This window comes from Sus scrofa, chromosome 8, assembly GCF_054392235.1.
Source record: "Sus scrofa isolate SSC_HxYL_T2T_F1_AM1 chromosome 8, Sscrofa_HxYL_maternal_Yorkshire_Landrace_v2.0, whole genome shotgun sequence".
Lineage (NCBI taxonomy): Eukaryota > Metazoa > Chordata > Mammalia > Artiodactyla > Suidae > Sus > Sus scrofa.
The window spans coordinates 30,922,943-30,939,776 of record NC_139390.1 but is presented as its reverse complement, the minus strand read 5'-3'; the positions used below and the strand labels follow the sequence as shown (position 1 = coordinate 30,939,776).

Here is a 16,834-nt window from a genome sequence, read left to right as displayed (position 1 = left end):
TTTAAAGAAAGTTTTGTCTGGATATATGCCCAAGAGTGGGATTGCTGGGTCACATGGTAGTTCTATGTATAGTTTTCTAAGATACCGCCATAGTGGTTGTACCAGCTTACAGTCCCACCAACAGTGCAGGAGGGTTCCCTTTTCTCCGCATCCCCTCCAGCATTTGTTATTTGTGGACTTATTAATGAGGGCCATTCTTACTGGTGTGAGGTGGTATCTCATGGTAGTTTTGTTTTTGTTTGTTTGTTTGTTTGTTTGTTTGTTTTCATGGTAGTTTTGATTTGCATTTCTGTAATAATCAGTGATGTCGAGGATTTTTTTTCATGTGCTTGTTGGCCATCTGTATATCTTCCTTGGGAGGAATGTCTATTCAAGTCTTTTGCCCATTTTTCATTTGGGTTGTTGGCTTTTTTGCTGTTGAGTTGTATAAATTGTTTGTATATTCTAGAGATTAAGCCCTTGTCACTTGCATCATTTGAAACTATTTTGTCCCATTCTGTAAGTTGTCTTTTTGTTTTCTTTGGTTTCCTTTGCTGTGCAAAACTTGTGAGTTTGATTAGGTCTTATTGGTTTATTTTTGCTTTTATTTTTGTTGCTTTGGGAGACTGACCTGAGAAAACATTTGTAAAGCTGATGTCAGAAAATGTTTTGCCTATGTTCTCTTCCAGGAGTTTGATACTGTCTTGTCTTATATTTACGTCTTTAAGCCATTTTGAGTTTATTTTCGTGCATGGTGTGAGGGTGCATTCTAGTTTCATTGATTTGCATGCAGCTGTCCAGGTTGCCCAGCAATACTTGCTGAAAAGACTTGTCTTTTTCCCATTTTATGTTCTTGCCTCCTTTGTCAAAGATTAATTGACTGGAGTTCCTGTCGTAGCTCAGTGGTTGGCGAATCCAACTAGGAACCATGAGGTTACAGGTTTGATCCCTGGCCTCACTCACTGTTAAGGATCCAGCATTGCCGTGAGCTGTGGTGTAAGTTGCAGACGCAGCTCAGATCCCGTGTTGCTATGGCTCTGGCATAGGCTGGCAGCTGTGGCTCCAATTCAACCCCTAGCCTGGGAACCTCCATGTACTGTGGGAGCAGCCCTAGAAATGGCAAAAAGACAAAAAAAAAAAAAAAAAAAGATTAATTGACCATAGGTGTCTGGGTATTTATAGTTGTACAATGATCAATGTACCAAATCTTCTTAATCCATTCATCTCTCAGTGGACATTTAGGTTGATTCCATATCTTGCCTATTGTGAATAATGCTGCTGGGAACATAAAGGTATATGTATTCTTTTGAATTGTAGTTCTGTCCAGATAAATGCCCAAGAGTAGGATTGCTGGATCATATGGTATTTCTATATTTAGTTTTATTAGGAACATCCATACTGTTTTCCATAGTGTCTGTACCAGTTTACATTCTCACCAACTATGTAGGAGGGTTCCCTTTGCTCTCTACTCTTTCCAGCATTTGGTATCTGTAGACTTATTAATGATGACCATTCTGACTGGTATGAAGGTGGTACCTCATTGTAGTGTTGATTTGCATTTCTCTAATAATTAATGATGCTGAGCATCTTTTCATGTGTTTTTTACCTATCTGTATGTCTTTTTTAACATAGGTCTTCTGCCCATTTTTCAATTGGGCTGTTTGTTTTTTGTTGTTGAGTTGAATGATTTGTTTGTGTATTTTGGAGATTAGGCCCTCAGTTGCATCAATTGCAACAATTTTTCCCATTCCATAGGTTGTCTTTTTGTTGTTTTTTGTTTGTTTTGTTTTTTATTTTGTTTTGCTTTGTTTTTAATGGTTTCCTTTGCTGTGCAAAGGCTTATAAGTTTGATTAGGTCACATTTGTTTATTTTTGGTTTTGTCTCTATTGCTTTGGGAAATTGACCTAAGAAAACATTTGTGTGGTTGATATCAAAGAATGTTTTGCCTGTGTTTTTTTCTAGGAGTTTTATGGTGTCTTGCCTTACGTTTAAGTCTTCAAGCCATTTTGAGTTTATTTTTGTGCATGGTGTGAGGGTGTGTTCTAGTGTCATTGATTTACATGCAGCTGTCCAGTTTTCCTAGCACCACTTGCTGAAGAGATTTTTCCCATTTTATATTCTTGCCTCCTTTGTCGAAGATTAACTGACCATAGGTGTCTGGGTTTGTTTGTGGGCTTTTTATTCTGTTCTATTGATCCATGTATCTGTTTTGTACCAGTACCACAATGTCTTGATTACTGTAGCTTTGTAATATTGTCTGTAGTCTGGGAGAGTTATGCCTTCTGCTCTGTTTTTTTCCCCTCAGAATTGCTTTGGCAATTCTGGGTCTTTTCCATATAAATTTTTGGATTATTTTTTCTAGTTCTGTGAAAAATGTCCTGGGTAATTTGATAGGGATTGCATTAAATCTGTAGATTTCTTTGAGTGGTATGGCTATTTTAACAATATTAATTTTTCCAGTCCAGGAGCATGGAATATCTTTCCATTTCTTTGAATCCTCTTTAATTTCTTTGATTAATCTTTTGTAGTTCTCAGCTTATGAGTCTTTCATATCCTTGGTCAAGTTTATTATCAGGTATTTAATTTTTGGGGATGTGATTTTTAAAAGGTATTTTTTATATTCCTTTCTAATATTTCATTTTAGTATACAGAAATGCAAACGATTTCTGAATATTAATCTTGTACCCTGCTACTTTGCTGAATCTGTTGATCAGTTCAGGTAGTTTTTGTGTGGAGTCCTTAGGGTTTTCTATAGATAGTATCATGTTATCTACATGTAGTGACAGTTTTACCTCCTCTCTTCCAGTTTAGATTCCTTCTATTTCTTTTGTTTGTCTGATTGTTGTGGCTAGGACTTTCAATAGTTTGTTGAAAAAAAGTGGTGAGAGTGGGCATCCTTGTCTTGTTCCAGATTTTAAGCGGGAGGCTTTCAGCTTTTCTCCATTGAGTATTATAGGCTGTGGATTTGTCATAAATGGGTTTAATTATGTTGAGATATGTTCCCTCTATACCCACTTTGGTAGGATTTTTTATCATGAATGGATGCTGAATATTGTCAAATGCTTTTTCTACATCTCTTGAGATGATCATACGGGTTTTGACTTTACTTTTGTTAATGTGGAGTATGATGTTGATTGATTTGCATATGTTGAACCATCTTTGTGAACTTGGGATGAATCCCACTTGGTTGTGTGTGTGATCTTTTTTATATGTTGTTGGATTCAATTGGCTAAAATTTTGTTGAGAATTTTTGCATCTATATTCATCAAAGATATGGGCCCATAATTTTCTTTTTTGGTAGTGTCATTGGTTTTGGTATTAGGGTGATGGTGGCTTCATAGAATGTCTTTGGTAGGATGTCTTCCATCTTTTGGAAAAGTTAAGAGGAATGGGCCTAAGTTCTTTGTATGGTTTGGTAGAATTTGTCTGTGAGTGACACCATCTGGTCCTGGACTGTTGTCTGTAGGGAGTGTTTTTATTACATATTGCATTTCATTTCTGGTGATCATTCTATTCAAATTATCTGCTTCTTGATTCAGTTTTGGTGGGCTGTATGCTTCTAGAAAGTTTGTCCATTTCTTCTAAGTTGTCAGATTTGTTGGTGTATAATTGTTCATAGTATTCTTACAGTTTTTTCCTTTCTTTTCTTTTTTGCTTTTTAGGGCTGTACCTGTGGCATATATAGAAGTTCCCAGGCTTGGGGTCAAAATTGGAGCTACAGTTGCCAGGCTACACAACAGCCACAGCAACGCAGGATCCAAGCCTCATCTGTGACCTACACCACAGCTTAGAGCAACACCAGATCCTTAACCCACTGAGCAAGGTCAGGGATCAAACCCACATACTCATAGATACTAGCTGGGTTCGTTATCTCTAAGCCACAATGGGAACTCCCTTTTATGGTTTTTTGTATTTCTGCAATATCAGTTGAGATTTCTCCTTTTTCTTATTTTATTTGGGTTTTCTCTCTTCTTGTTGGTTTGTCTAGCCTTAGGTTTTTAAATTTTATTTACCCTTTCAAAGAATCAGCTTATTGTTTTATTGATGTTTTTTTCCTTTTTTTTTTTTTTTGGAATCTCTATTTAATTGATCTCCTCTCTGATCTAATTCTTTTAGGTGGTAGTTTACGTTGTCTTAATTTGAGGTTTTTCTTCTTTTTTGAGGAAGACCTGTATGGCTATGAACTTCCTTTTAAGAACTGTTATTGTGGAATCCCATATATTTTGTATGGTTGTATTTTTCATTGTCATTTGTTTCAAGGTATTTTTTTAATTTCCTTTTTGATTTCCTCATTGACCCATTGGGGGTTATTTTGGGGTTTTGTTTTTTTGGGGGCTTTGGGGGGATTGCTTCCTTTTATTTTTATTTTACTTTTCATTTTTATTATAGTTAATTTACAGTGTTGTGCCAGACCTATTGGTTTTTTAGTTGTTTAGTCTCCATGTAGTCAGTTTTTTCCCACTTTTCCTGTGGTTGATTTCTAGTTTCATGACATTGTGGCCAGAGAAGATGCTTGAAATAATGTCTATTCTCTTAAATTTGTTGAGGTTAATTAGTTTTGTGCTGCAGTATGTGATCAGTCCTAGAGTGAAGGTTCCATGTACACTTGGAATGTATATTGGGTTTTTTTGAATGTGATGTCCTAAAAATATCAGTTGTCTAACTGTTCTATTTTGTCATTTAAGATCTCTGTTGCCTTACTGATTTTCTGGCTAGAGAATCTGTCCATTGATATGAGTGAGGTGTTAAAGTCTCCTACTATTACTGTATTCCCGTCAGTTTCTCCTTTAATTTTTTTGTTGTATGTATTTGGGTGCTTCTATATTAGGGACATACATATTGATGAGTGTAATCTACTCTTCTTGAATTGATCCTTTTATCATTAAATATTGTCCTTCTTTTCCTTTATGGCCTTTGTTTTAAAGTCTTTTGTCTCTATGAGTATTCCGACTCCCGCTTTTCTAACATTTCCATTCTCCTCAAGTATCTTTTTCCATCCCCTCACTTTCAATCTGTGTGTCCTTTGCCCTAAAGTGGGTGTTTCTTTTAGGCAGCATATTGTAGGTTCTTGTTTTTTTATCCAGACTGCCACTCTCTGTCTTTTGATTGGAACATTCAGTCCATTGACATTTAAAATAATTATCAATAATATGTATTTATTGCCATTTTAAACTGTTTCCAGCTGATTCTGTTTCTCCTTTTTCTTTTTTTGGTTGGATGATTTTATTTTATGCTTTTGTCTTCCTCTTACTGATTTTTATGAATTATTGTTTGGTATTGATTTGTGATTGCTCTGTTTTTTTAAGCATGTTAACCCCTTCCCTAGATGTGCTTGCTCCAGCTCAAACACATTCTTAAAAAAAGTGTCTAGATTTTCTTACTCTTCTTCCCCACATTTATGACTTTGCTGTTCTTTTTTACATCTTCATGTTTATCCTTTTGCTGTTCCTTGTGTTTATCATTGCTTTCACAAATAGGTTTTTTTTTTTTCTTTTTCAACTATATACTGGCTTATTTTAGTGATTACTTTCCAATTGTGATTTCCTCCATCCTATATCTTCTTTCCTATTTAGAGAAGACCTTTCAATATTTCTTTTAGAATGGGTTCAGTATTGCTGTATTCTTTTCGTTTTTGTTTGTCTGAGAAATTCTTTATTTCTCCTTCTATTTTACATGATAATCTTACTGGGTAGAGTATTCTACGTTGCAAATTTTTCCCTTTTAGGACTTTTAGTATATATCTTGCTACTCTCTTTTGGCCTATAGTGTTACTTTAGAGAAATCAGCTGATAGTCTTATATGGGTTCCCTTATAATTAACTCTTTTTCTCTTGCTGCCTTTAGAATCCTCTGTCTTTTGCCTTTTTTTTTTTTTTTTTTTTTTTTGTCTTTTTTTTTGTCTTTTTTTTTTGTCTTTTTAGGGCTGCGTCTGTGGCATATGGAGGTTCCCAGGCTAGGGGTTGAATCTGAGCTGTAGCCACTGACCTACGCCACAGCCACAGCAATGCAGGATCCGAGCCACGTTTGCGACCTACACCACAGCTCATGGCAATGCCAGATCCCCAACCCACTGAGACCAGGGAGCAAACCCACATCTTCATGGATGCTATTCAGGTTTGTTAATTGTTGAGCCATGACGGGAACTCCTCTTTTGCCATTTTTATTGTATGTCTTGGTGAAGGTCTGTTTAGGTTCATCTTGTTCGGGACCATCTGTGCTTCCTGTATCTGAATATCTGTTTCCTTCTTTAGATTTGTAAAGTTTTCCATCATAATTTCTCCAAATATATTTTCAATCCCCTTTTCTTTTTCTTCTTCTGGAATCCCTATTATGCAAAGAGTGGCATGCTTTATATTATCCCATGGATCTCATATTGTTTTACTTCTTTTTTTTAATTTGCTTCTCTGTCTGCTGTCCTGATTGGGTGATTTCCATTATTCTGTCTTCCAAGTCACTTACTTATTCCTCTGCATTATTCATTTTGTTTGTTTAATGCCCTTAAACTCAGCTTTCATCTCTGCAAAGGAATTTTCTAGTTTTTCTTGGCTCCTCCTTATAATTTCTACTTCCTTTTTAAAGTAATCTGCATTACTGTTGATATCCATTCTTAATTCCTTCAGTATTTTTATTACCTCCTTTTTGAACTTGGTGTCTGTTAGATTGCATAGGTCTGTTTGATTGTTTGCTCCTTCAAGGGAATTCTCACATATTTTTTACCTGGGGGTAGTTCCTGTCCTTCTTCATTCTGCTTACATTTTTCTTACTCTGTGAGTTTATGGAAAACAATAATCTACTATAGTCTTGGAGGGTTATTTATATGGCCCTGGGCAGCTTGTAAGGGCTTACCTTTTTTTTTGGCATGTGGTTTGCTTTTGGTTTGGATGCTTGCTCTTTCCTCAGTGTGTGCAGGCCTCTATCCCCTTAATAGAGGGTGTGCTGGTGTACGACCTGCACGTGCTTCCAGGGAGATGGGAATGCTCAGCGCCTGTAGTCAGTGCCAGGTTACCAGGCCCCCAGGGAGGTAAGGGGCTCAGGCTGCTCCTGGTTGCAGGGCCCTGGGCAATGGCAGTGACCCTCAGGGAGATGAGGATGGTGCCCAGAGCCTTTTGGCAGTGGTACCAGCAGGGCATGTGTGTTCCTAGTGAGGTGAGGGCAATAGATGGACCTCAGTTGCAGAGCCCTCCATGGTGGCAACCCTTGAGGTGACTGGGGCTGCAGGCAGTGTCTCTTCTTGGGACCCTTAGGTGGGCTGAGCCCACCTCAAGAGTCCTAAATGGCTATGGCAATTTGCACCAGCCCATAGCCCTCACAAGAGGCATCCCAACACCTCAGAGCCCTTGCATGCACAGAGAAAGATGTTCCAATGGTGGGCCCAGGCTTCCTCCTCTGCTCCTTCATCTGTGGTACAACACTCCCAGGCCCCCTCAGAGGGTTTCCCCAGAGCCCCCCAGTCCTCTCCCCAGAACCGACCTCCACGGCCGAGTCTCAAGGCCCATCCCCTGCCCGAGTGTCTCGGGCTTTGGTGCCTGGTGTGGTGATAGCGATGGTCTGTGTGGCTCTCTCTGCTTTGCCCTCCTCATTCCAGCTGCTGCACTCTTCTCTGAGGCTTTGAGGCTGCCCCTCTGTCTTGGCTCTCAGGGTGTGGATTCCTTTCCTCTTTCACGGCTCTCTCCCGAGTGCTCGTCCTGTCCTGATTGCCCTTGTTTCTTTTCTCTCTCCCTCTTTCCTTTTGTTTTGCCCAGTGGAGGGTATCTTGCCCTTTTGGGAAGTTTGAGGTATTCTGCCAGTAGATGTTCTGTGCAAATCATTCTGTGTATAAATGGTTTGTGTTGTTTTGTGTTTTGATGTGTTTGTGGGAGGTGAGTACTGTCTTACTCCTTTGCCATCTTGATCCTGCCCCTTATTTTTATATTTTAAATAGCTAATGTAGTTTTATATATGAGATAGTTTCCATAAAGTGGAAAATATTTGCATATAGTTAATTTTTTATAATTATTGCATAGGAAGTTAGTTTATTTAAAATAATACATTAAACCAAACAGAACAACTGTAGTATTTTAACCTGTTTCAGAATTCATACAAACAAAAGCCCTTGCATTTTGGTTTCGGAGAAGGAAAAAACCAAGACAGAGATCAGGTGGCACACTTATTTATTTATTTAATCATTTCTTTTTAGGGCCGCACCCGTGGCATATGGAAGTTCCCAGGCTAGGAGTCGAGTCGAAGCTGTAGCTGCTGACCTACACCACAGCCATAGCAAAAGTAGATCCAAGCAACATCTGGGACCTGTGGCACAGCTTGTGGCAACGCCAGATCCTTAACTTACTGAGCAAGGCCAGGGATCAACTCTGCATCTTCATGGATACTTGTCAGATTCTTAACCCGCTGAGCCACAGTGGGAACTCCCAAAAGTGTCACATTTAAATGAAGCACCTAATGCTAAGACTGTACTGAATATTAGGTAGAAGAATGTGTGGGATATTTGGCCTGGTGCTTGGCATATATATTGGTAGAAATAATAGTGCAAACAGGGAAAAGTTGTTGTATATTCATTTGCCTTGCCAACAATCATAATGAAGCAAGTACAACCCTGTGTTAGAGATGAGGTTAGGCCTGAAAAGATCATTTCCTCAGGCCAGTGTTCCGCAGAGCAGGGCTTTGAATCCAGCTGTGTCCCTTATTAACCCTCTCACTATACTGTGAGCTGGGTATCAGTGGCAGCTACAGTTATGTTTCTTCTGTAAGCTATGAACATTCAGGACTCTGTTATTTGTTTTTCATCTTAATGTATAAAAGGAGATGTTTTAATGTGTAGTAAGCACCAAGTGATCAGGTAAATACACTAAGACAAAACTTCGTGGTTTGTGACTCAGCTGATGTTCTAACTATTCTTCAGCTTGATGAGAAAACACTGAATGGTCAAAATTCTAGAAATGCCAGCTTTGTTTTTATTTCATTTGAAACTTTATAGCTTTTACCTTCCTGCCAGATTCTAAATGTACTGCTTATTAACTTCAGGTATTACCTGTGATTGATTTGACTTGTCACCTGTATTTTCCTGAGACCTGATGGATCAGGTACAGGTTAAAGCTGTATGATTGAACAACTCTGAATACAGAACTAATATAACAGCTTGAATCATCCTGTTGAGGTTATTATTACAGTTTGAGAACCATCAAACATTGCATTTCTGACCTAAGAATGAACCCAGAGTGATAGGATCAGCTTGCTCATTGCTCTGGCACCTTGAAGCCTGTAGCCTAAGGTCCCTATATTGTGGAACCAGATCTGGATCTAGATCACTGCATTAAAGTAGTTTACCCCTGGATTTTAAGCTTGTTTTTGGTTTTGGTTTTGGTTTTTTTGTTTTGGTTGGTTGGTTGGTTGGTTGTGTGTGTGACTGTGCCTATGACATGTGGAAGTTTCCTGTGCTAGGGATCTAACCTGAGCCACAGAAGTGACAACACTGAACCCATAACCCATAGGCCACAAGGGAGCTCCCTGGATTTTAAGCTTGAATAAGCCTTTATTTCAGTTATTGTATTTTGCATCTCTTCTTGTTTAAGTTTTAAATCTTGTATCTCTTTGGTCAGTGTTTCCTGTAAGTTATCCATCTTTGCCTCCAGTTTATTTCCAATGTCTTGCATCATCTTCAGCATCAACAGTCTGAAGTCTTTTTCCTGGAGGCTGAGAATCTCCTCATTGCTTAGCTGATTTTCTGGGGTTTTTCCTTTCTCCCTCGTCTGGGTTATAGTTCTCTGTCTTTTCATTTTTATAGGTTTTTGGTGTGGTGACCTTTTTACAGATAAAAGAGAGTTGTAGCCTCTCTTACTTCTGGTGTCTGCCCCCCCTGTGGCTGAAGTTGGTATGGGGCTTGGTGTAGGCTTCCTGATGGGAGGGGCTGATGGCTGCCCACTGGTAGGTGGAGCTGATTCTAATCCCTCTGGTGGGTGGGGCTTAGTCTCTGGATGGAATTAGAGGCGGCTGTGTGCCTGAGGGGTCTTTAGGCAGCCTGTTTACTGAGGGGCGGGGCTGTGATCCCACCGGATTGTTGTTTGCCCTGGGGCTTCTCAGCACTGACTGATGGGTGGGGCCAGATTTTCCCAAAATGGCCCCCTCCAGAGAAAAGCAGCTGCTGAATATTCCCAAGAGCTTTGCCTTCAATGTCCTTCCCTCACAACAAGCCACATTCACCCCTGTTTTCCCAGGATGTCCTCCAAGAACTGCAGTCAGGTCTGACCCAGATTCCGATGGAGACCTCACTCTGCCCTGGGACCCAGTGCACATGAACGTCTGTGTGTGCCTTTTAAGAATGGGGTCTCCTTTTCCCCTAGTCCTGTGGAGCTCCGGCACACAAGCCCCACTGGCCTTCAATGCCAGGTGCTCCGGGGCTCTTTCTCCCAGTGCCAGGTCCCCACACGTGGGAGTTTGATGTGGGGCTCAGAATTCTCACTCCTGTAGGTGAGTCTCTGTGAACCAGTTAGTGTTCAGTCTGTGGAGCTTCCCACCCAGGAGGTATGGGGTTGCTTATATCGTGTAATCGCCCCTCCTACCTCTTGATGTGGCCTCCTCTTTTTCTTCTGGAGTAGGATATCTTTTTTTAAGATTTCCTGTCCACTTGGGTGAAGAGTGCTCAGTCTTTAGTTGTGAATTTTGTTGTTTTTAGGAGAGAACTTGAGCTCCAGTCCTTCTATTCTGCCATCTTAATCCCGTCTCCCCAGGCACAACTTTAGAATCAAGCTTGAATAAGCCTTTGAGGAATAAGGTCCAACACCCTTGCTTGTTCTTCTCTGTGGCCCTGCTTTCTAACTCCAGATGCTACCTCATCAGTCTGTTCCTTTACCTGCATTATTCTTCATAGGTTTTTTTTTTTTTTCTGGGCTTTTTGTTGTTGTTGTTTCGGTTTTGCCTTTTAGGGCCATTTCCCCCCATGTGGAAGTTCCCAGGCTAGGGGTCGAAGTGGAGCTTCAGCTACTGGCCTACACCACAGCCACAGAAGTAGCAGGATACGAACCATGTCTGCGACCCACACCACAATTCACGGCAACGCCAGATCCTTAACCTACTGAGCGAGGCCAGGGATCAAACCTGCATCCTCATGGATACTAATCAGATTCCTTTCCACTGAGCCACCACAGGAACTCCTTGGAAGTTTTTAACTTAAAAACTTTTAACTGTAGAATTTTTGATCCCTTTGGATTTTTGCAGTAAATATATTCCATCAGCTGTTTTGTGTTTTGTATGTGTGTGTGTTCATGTTCCATTAAATGTTCTTGTTTATATTTTGGGCTGCACTGTAATTGTTATTTCTTTTGAGAAAATTCCTTGAATTTACACTGTAGATTTATAAAAATCAGCTATTATATACTGTAGTCAGGAAATAGGATCTCAACAACTAGACACTTACTGTTGGCTTTCTGAGTTTCTGGAGGGTTCGTCATTTCAGTTGTTTAGTTCACTTGTTTATCCTTTACTTTTGCATTACCATCCAAATGACAAACAATTCTAAACATTTTGCCTTGAAAATGTGTTTTGATAGGTCTGCTGTTTCTTGAGTATGTTTTACTTACCCTTGAGGACAAATTCTTACATGAAAAAGAAATTTACCAATTAAAAACTAGTGGAGGAAAATGTCCTTAAACTTGGAATTTACCAGGAAACTGAAATTAAGAATTATCTGTAGGAGTTCCCGTCATGGCTCGGTGGTTAACGAATCCAACTAGGAACCATGAGGTTGCAGGTTCGATCCCTGGCCTTGCTCAATGGGTTAAAGATCCGGCATTGCCGTGAACTGTGGTGTAGGTTGCAGATGCGGCTCGGATTCTGTGTTGCTGTGGCTCTGGTGTAGGCCGGCGGCTACAGCTCTGATTTGACTCCTAGCCTGGGGACCTCCATATGCCGTGGGAGAGGCCCTAGAAATGGCAAAAAAACACACACAAAAAAGGAATTATCTGTAGAGTAACAGACTATAGTTTTCCTATCCTTGGATTAATATGTTTTGCTTTGCATGCTTAGTATGGGAGCATTCGAGAATCTTGAAATTTCTCTTTAAACAAAGAATTTCCTGATTTCCTGTGCTCACTTGTTTATTGAGAAAGTTTTGTCACATCACATGGGTTCATATCTTAAAGTATCCGCAGTGCCTTTCCTTATAAACAACCGTACATTCATTTGATTTGAATATTCTTCAGTAACAAGTAAATTTTTATCAAAATAATAGGAAATTTTTCAGAAGCTAGTTTGCTTGGAAGTGATGGCGATTCACTTTGGGATATAGAGTCAAATCCAGGGAATTCTCTAGGGATCTGGATTGTTTAAATGTCTGTGCAAGCAGCCAGGAAGATACTGAGGACTCAGAGCTAGTAAAGGGAAACTTCCCAAAGGTGCAACAGGCAACCTTTAGAGGACTCTTTGATATCATTTTGTTAAATTTGTTTAATATAACAAATTAATTCGTCTCTGTAGTAATCTTAATCACCTAGCTTTTTTGTTAGCATTGTTTTTTTAAATGTATATGTAATGTTGGGGTTTGGGGATATAAGTAAACAGGCCCCTATCTTTCTCAAGTTTGGAATTACTGAAAAGGAGACTCAGTCTTAAAACTGATATGGCTGATTAAAAATGTGGAATGACATAGGCCAGGTTAAACTCATGCCTCACCCCAAAACTGAACAACCTTAGGCAGACCTGAGCACTTTTTAGGGGCAAGAATACAAATCTAGACAAGACCAAAGCCCAGCATGCTCAGTTTTTCCCTTCTCCCAAAGGGCAGTAGATGAGGGGAGAAGAGAAAGACCACAGCCTAGTCCTTCATGCCTCCAGAGACTCTAACCTCTTAGTTAAGGTAAATTTCCCTCCTTTTTAGTATACTAAAGAACAGAACTTTCTGCTGCTTTTAAATTCATTTTACCATAATGTATAATAATTTTTCTACTATATCATTTTGAAAATATTAATTTAAAAATTACAGTTACTTGGAATAGCTTTCAGTATTGTTGTAATAAGCGCATTTGGCATTGGGTAGCAGCATTTAATGGTTGAAAATAAAAACTTCTTGGTTTTTTGGGTTTTTTTGTTTTTCCTTTTTAGGGCTGCACCCCGCAGCATATGGAGGTTCCCAGTCTAGGGGTCCAATTGGAGCTACAGCTGCTGGCCTCTGCCACAGCCACTCCAGATCTGAGCCACGTCTGCGACCTACACCACAGCTCATGGCAACACCCGATCCTCAACCCACTGAGCAAGGCCAGGGATCAAACCCTCAACTTCATGGTTCCTAGTTGGATTCATTAACCACGGAGCCACGATGGGAACTCCTACAGATAATTCTAGTCGGATTCATTTCTGCTGTGCCACGATGGGCACTCCTTTTTTTTTTTCCCCTTGGTATTTTTTAATATAGTTTAGTGAAAGATTTCTAAAGTAAAGTATTGGATGAAAAATGAAAAAAAATATTTTCAGGTTTTAGATAACTATAGAATGGAAGAATTTGGGTTTGGTTTGTTTTCCTGCTTACATATTTTCTAACATTGCTCTTTCTTCTACTCTTATCCCTAAGGTAAAAAGAAGATTCAGTTGCAAAGGGAGAAAATGAAGGCCAAACAGAAGCAGGATCTAGCGTCTGCAAAAACTTGGATTCAAAATGATCCTGAACAGAAAATGAAGTTAACTTCAGAACACACTTTCTGCCTTGAAAACTGAAAAAAGCTATTACTTCCTTTTTTCACATGACCACAAATCCTTTGATGGAAATGTACAGCAGAAACTCTTGAGAGAGAAGCTAAAAGCAACTCTATTTTACCCCCCCCCAGACTTTTCTTATGAAAAGTCAATAATTAAGCAAATTGCTTAACACTTGGTTCCAGTTCCTGCGTATCTGGAGTTTAACGTCATAATACACCATTAATTTCCATGCTGCAGTCTTTATTTTAAAGAAAGTAACAGGATGTCCTTACACTGACAATGAAAATTCATCAGTTTTAGAGCCAGGAATTTCCCGTGTTACACAAGAAAAAAAATAGAAGTCTACTGAATTAATTTTTTAGAAGAAGAGAGATCAGATTAAATATTTCTTTGTTTTTCCTTTTGGAAACTTTTATGTATAATTCTTTCTGCCTGCCTACTTTTCTGCAAAATGAGATGTACAGATTTCAGTTCCCTGCTATGAAAAGTGATGTGGTGGCAATTTTATAAATGTTGCTTTCTGATTTTTATCAGAGTGAGAAAATAATTAAAATTATTATTGATTTCATATCACTCCATATTTTGATTTCCCCTCCATTTTAGTTTAATATAATTTTCAATAAATGTACATATTGTTGTTTGTTTCATAAAGCATATCACTTTAAAAATAGTTTTTACTCCTGTGATTATGTTGGAATATTTGGAATCTTAAAGGAGTAAAGACTGTCCAGCATTTGGTTTCATAATGTTTGTCACCAGATTTTTATTATTGATGTAAAAAAGTCAATTTTTTTAAATAGTTGGACTTTTGGCAGCTTTGTAAGGAAAGTGGGAAGTGTTTAGGATTGCTATCAATTTTCAGCATTGTGCTGTTGGGAAATAAGTGTTTCGCTTTTGTCTGCCAGTCTGGGCTCCATTTTTATGTTTATTTTAGAAGATAACTGTTGCATCAGTATATTATTTCTTGGCATTGTTCAGCATAGGTAACGTGTGCACTTTTTGTGTACACATATTCATATTTAAGTTTTTGCATAAAATAAATGCTTCTAGATGTCATATGGCAGTCTTTTTTAATCTTTTTATCATATGTTGTGAAATTTTTTATGTGAAAGGGCTAAAGTCATAAACAAAGCATGATTATAGTCAACTCTCCATTATCTATATTAAATAGTGACTGTGCCTCAGGTTTTAGATTTTGCAGTAATCATAAAATTAAAATAATGAAGGCATACCGTAAGAGCTAATTCAGGAGGAACTTGAGATGGGTCCTTTCTCACACCCAGCGTCACCACCTGCCCCGTTCTCCATGCCGAGCCCTTCCCCGAAGCCCTGTCTCTCTGAACGTGCTCAGTGTCCTTGCACACACTAGCGTGGGTTTGAGGACATAAACATTTGTGTGATAACTTGGTCCTGACAGGCTGTAGTCGACATGGGATGTAAAACAAAGTGACCGTGAGCTGTGTCAAAAAGGGATCATGCTGTTAAATGTGAAATTTGCTGGTAGTGAATGTCACTTATGTTCTCATAGATAATCAAGAGTTGGCTGTACAATGAGTGAGTGAAAGATGGGTAATTCTTTGAAATATGCATATACACACACATAGGTATTGGATGATGGTTAAGGAACAGTGGAAACCAGTGATAGAAAACAGTATCTTTTAAAAGGGCAGCAAAAGCCCCCTTTTCCTTATTGCCTCTTCATAACCCTTTAGAAGGAAAGTATAAAGTATTGCCTCCAACATGCTGAAAAAGAATATCTATGCATAAACATCAGAGAAGTCCCTCAAGCAATCAGTGGACATGTTCTATATTTAGATTTTGAAGTTCTCTTAGCATCAGACAACTTGATTCGTAAGGCCACTAATTTGCCACCAATAAAAAGCACACTGGTAGGGACCTCCTCTCTCTCTTATCTCTTTTTGACTAAGTGCTCAGCATCACAGCTGACTAGATGACCTAGTGTGAAGACATTAATGTAGCAGACCATTCGCAGCAGTTATGGCCGCTCAGATTTTTGCAGCAGAGGAGTAAGCTAAAAGGGTCTGGTCCACATACATGTGTGAATGGCCTGCTCCTGATTTTTCAATATGAAGCAAGTGTCTGGCACTAAGGGAAGGGGAGAGCAGGATGATAGAAAGTTTGAGCTGATGGAGAGGGACTTGTTTAAGGGAAACTTGTCTTTTTTTCCTTTGAAAAAGGAAAATTAAAATCCCTTAAGAATTTGATATTCACATCTCAGAGAAATACAACACAAAGTGCAGACTTATATTTGAGAATTAATGTTAACCCTTTGTGTCTAGTTTGAAGCTTCTTGTATTTGTCTAAAACTACAAGCCAGAATTTTGTATCTCCTTTGATAAAAAGTGTGTATAATGTAAAGTAGTTTTGCATATTCTTGTGCTGCACATGGGCTGAATTTTTAAAAATTTTTTAAAGACTTGAAGCAGAACCTTGTAATTTGTGTAAATGACAAGTGTAAAATCCTACCATAAAAATGCTAAAAATATGCATTGTTTCAAATAAAATCAAGAAATGCAGCATTATACAGTAGTGTGGAAACCTGAATATTCATGTATCCGCTGGTATGTCACAAGCTGATAAAATGTCTTTGCTTATTTTCTCTTTAGAGTCTGGAGTTTGCACATCCTCGTAAGGAATCAAATGCCACCTTCAAACTTCCTGACTACATGCTCTGATGTGGCTTACAGTGAGGGAGAGCGTAATAGATGGTAACTTCTGACAGACATTTGGGAAACTTTAGAAATTGTCTTTTAACCTAAGACTGTAAAAGTGGCCTTCTATTTATGCTATCCATGGATACCTGTTTTATCGCAAATTCTGGATATGCATATTTGGTTCAAAAACCAGTTCACTGAGAGCAAGCAGATTACATATTTGTATCTGGAACATGAGGTGAACAGAATGAGAGAAGAGAAGCTATCATTTCTGGTTCTGTATTTTGTCCTCAGTGGGATTATCATTGTACATTTAGATACTTTTTTTTTTTTTTTTTTTTTTTTTTGATTGTCCCCATGACATTGTGGAAGTTCTCAGGCCAGGCCAGGAATTGAACCCAAAGCCACAGTACTGACAACACTAGGCCATCAGGGAACTACCTTAGTTACTTCTATTTACAAGAATAACTGTCATTAGAAACCACTGGTCACCAACAAGT

At 38.8% G+C, this 16,834-nt stretch overlaps 1 long non-coding RNA gene across 12 annotated transcripts in view; it reads left to right on the top strand.

Annotated features, from left to right (window-relative positions):
- The window catches only part of LOC102159861 (sister chromatid cohesion protein PDS5 homolog A), a 145,383-nt gene extending 129,181 nt beyond the window's left edge, over positions 1–16,202 (top strand). For 6 of the 12 annotated variants that reach the window (XR_002346609.2, XR_002346606.2, XR_014812337.1 and 3 more), the window contains exons 33-34: positions 12,747–12,823; positions 13,535–16,202. This is a non-coding gene — a long non-coding RNA (sister chromatid cohesion protein PDS5 homolog A). The remainder of the gene's footprint in view (positions 1–12,746; positions 12,824–13,534) is intronic. The other 6 variants (XR_002346613.2, XR_002346612.2, XR_002346614.2 and 3 more) reach the window with 1 other exon arrangement.
- Positions 16,203–16,834: the final 632 nt, after the last annotated feature.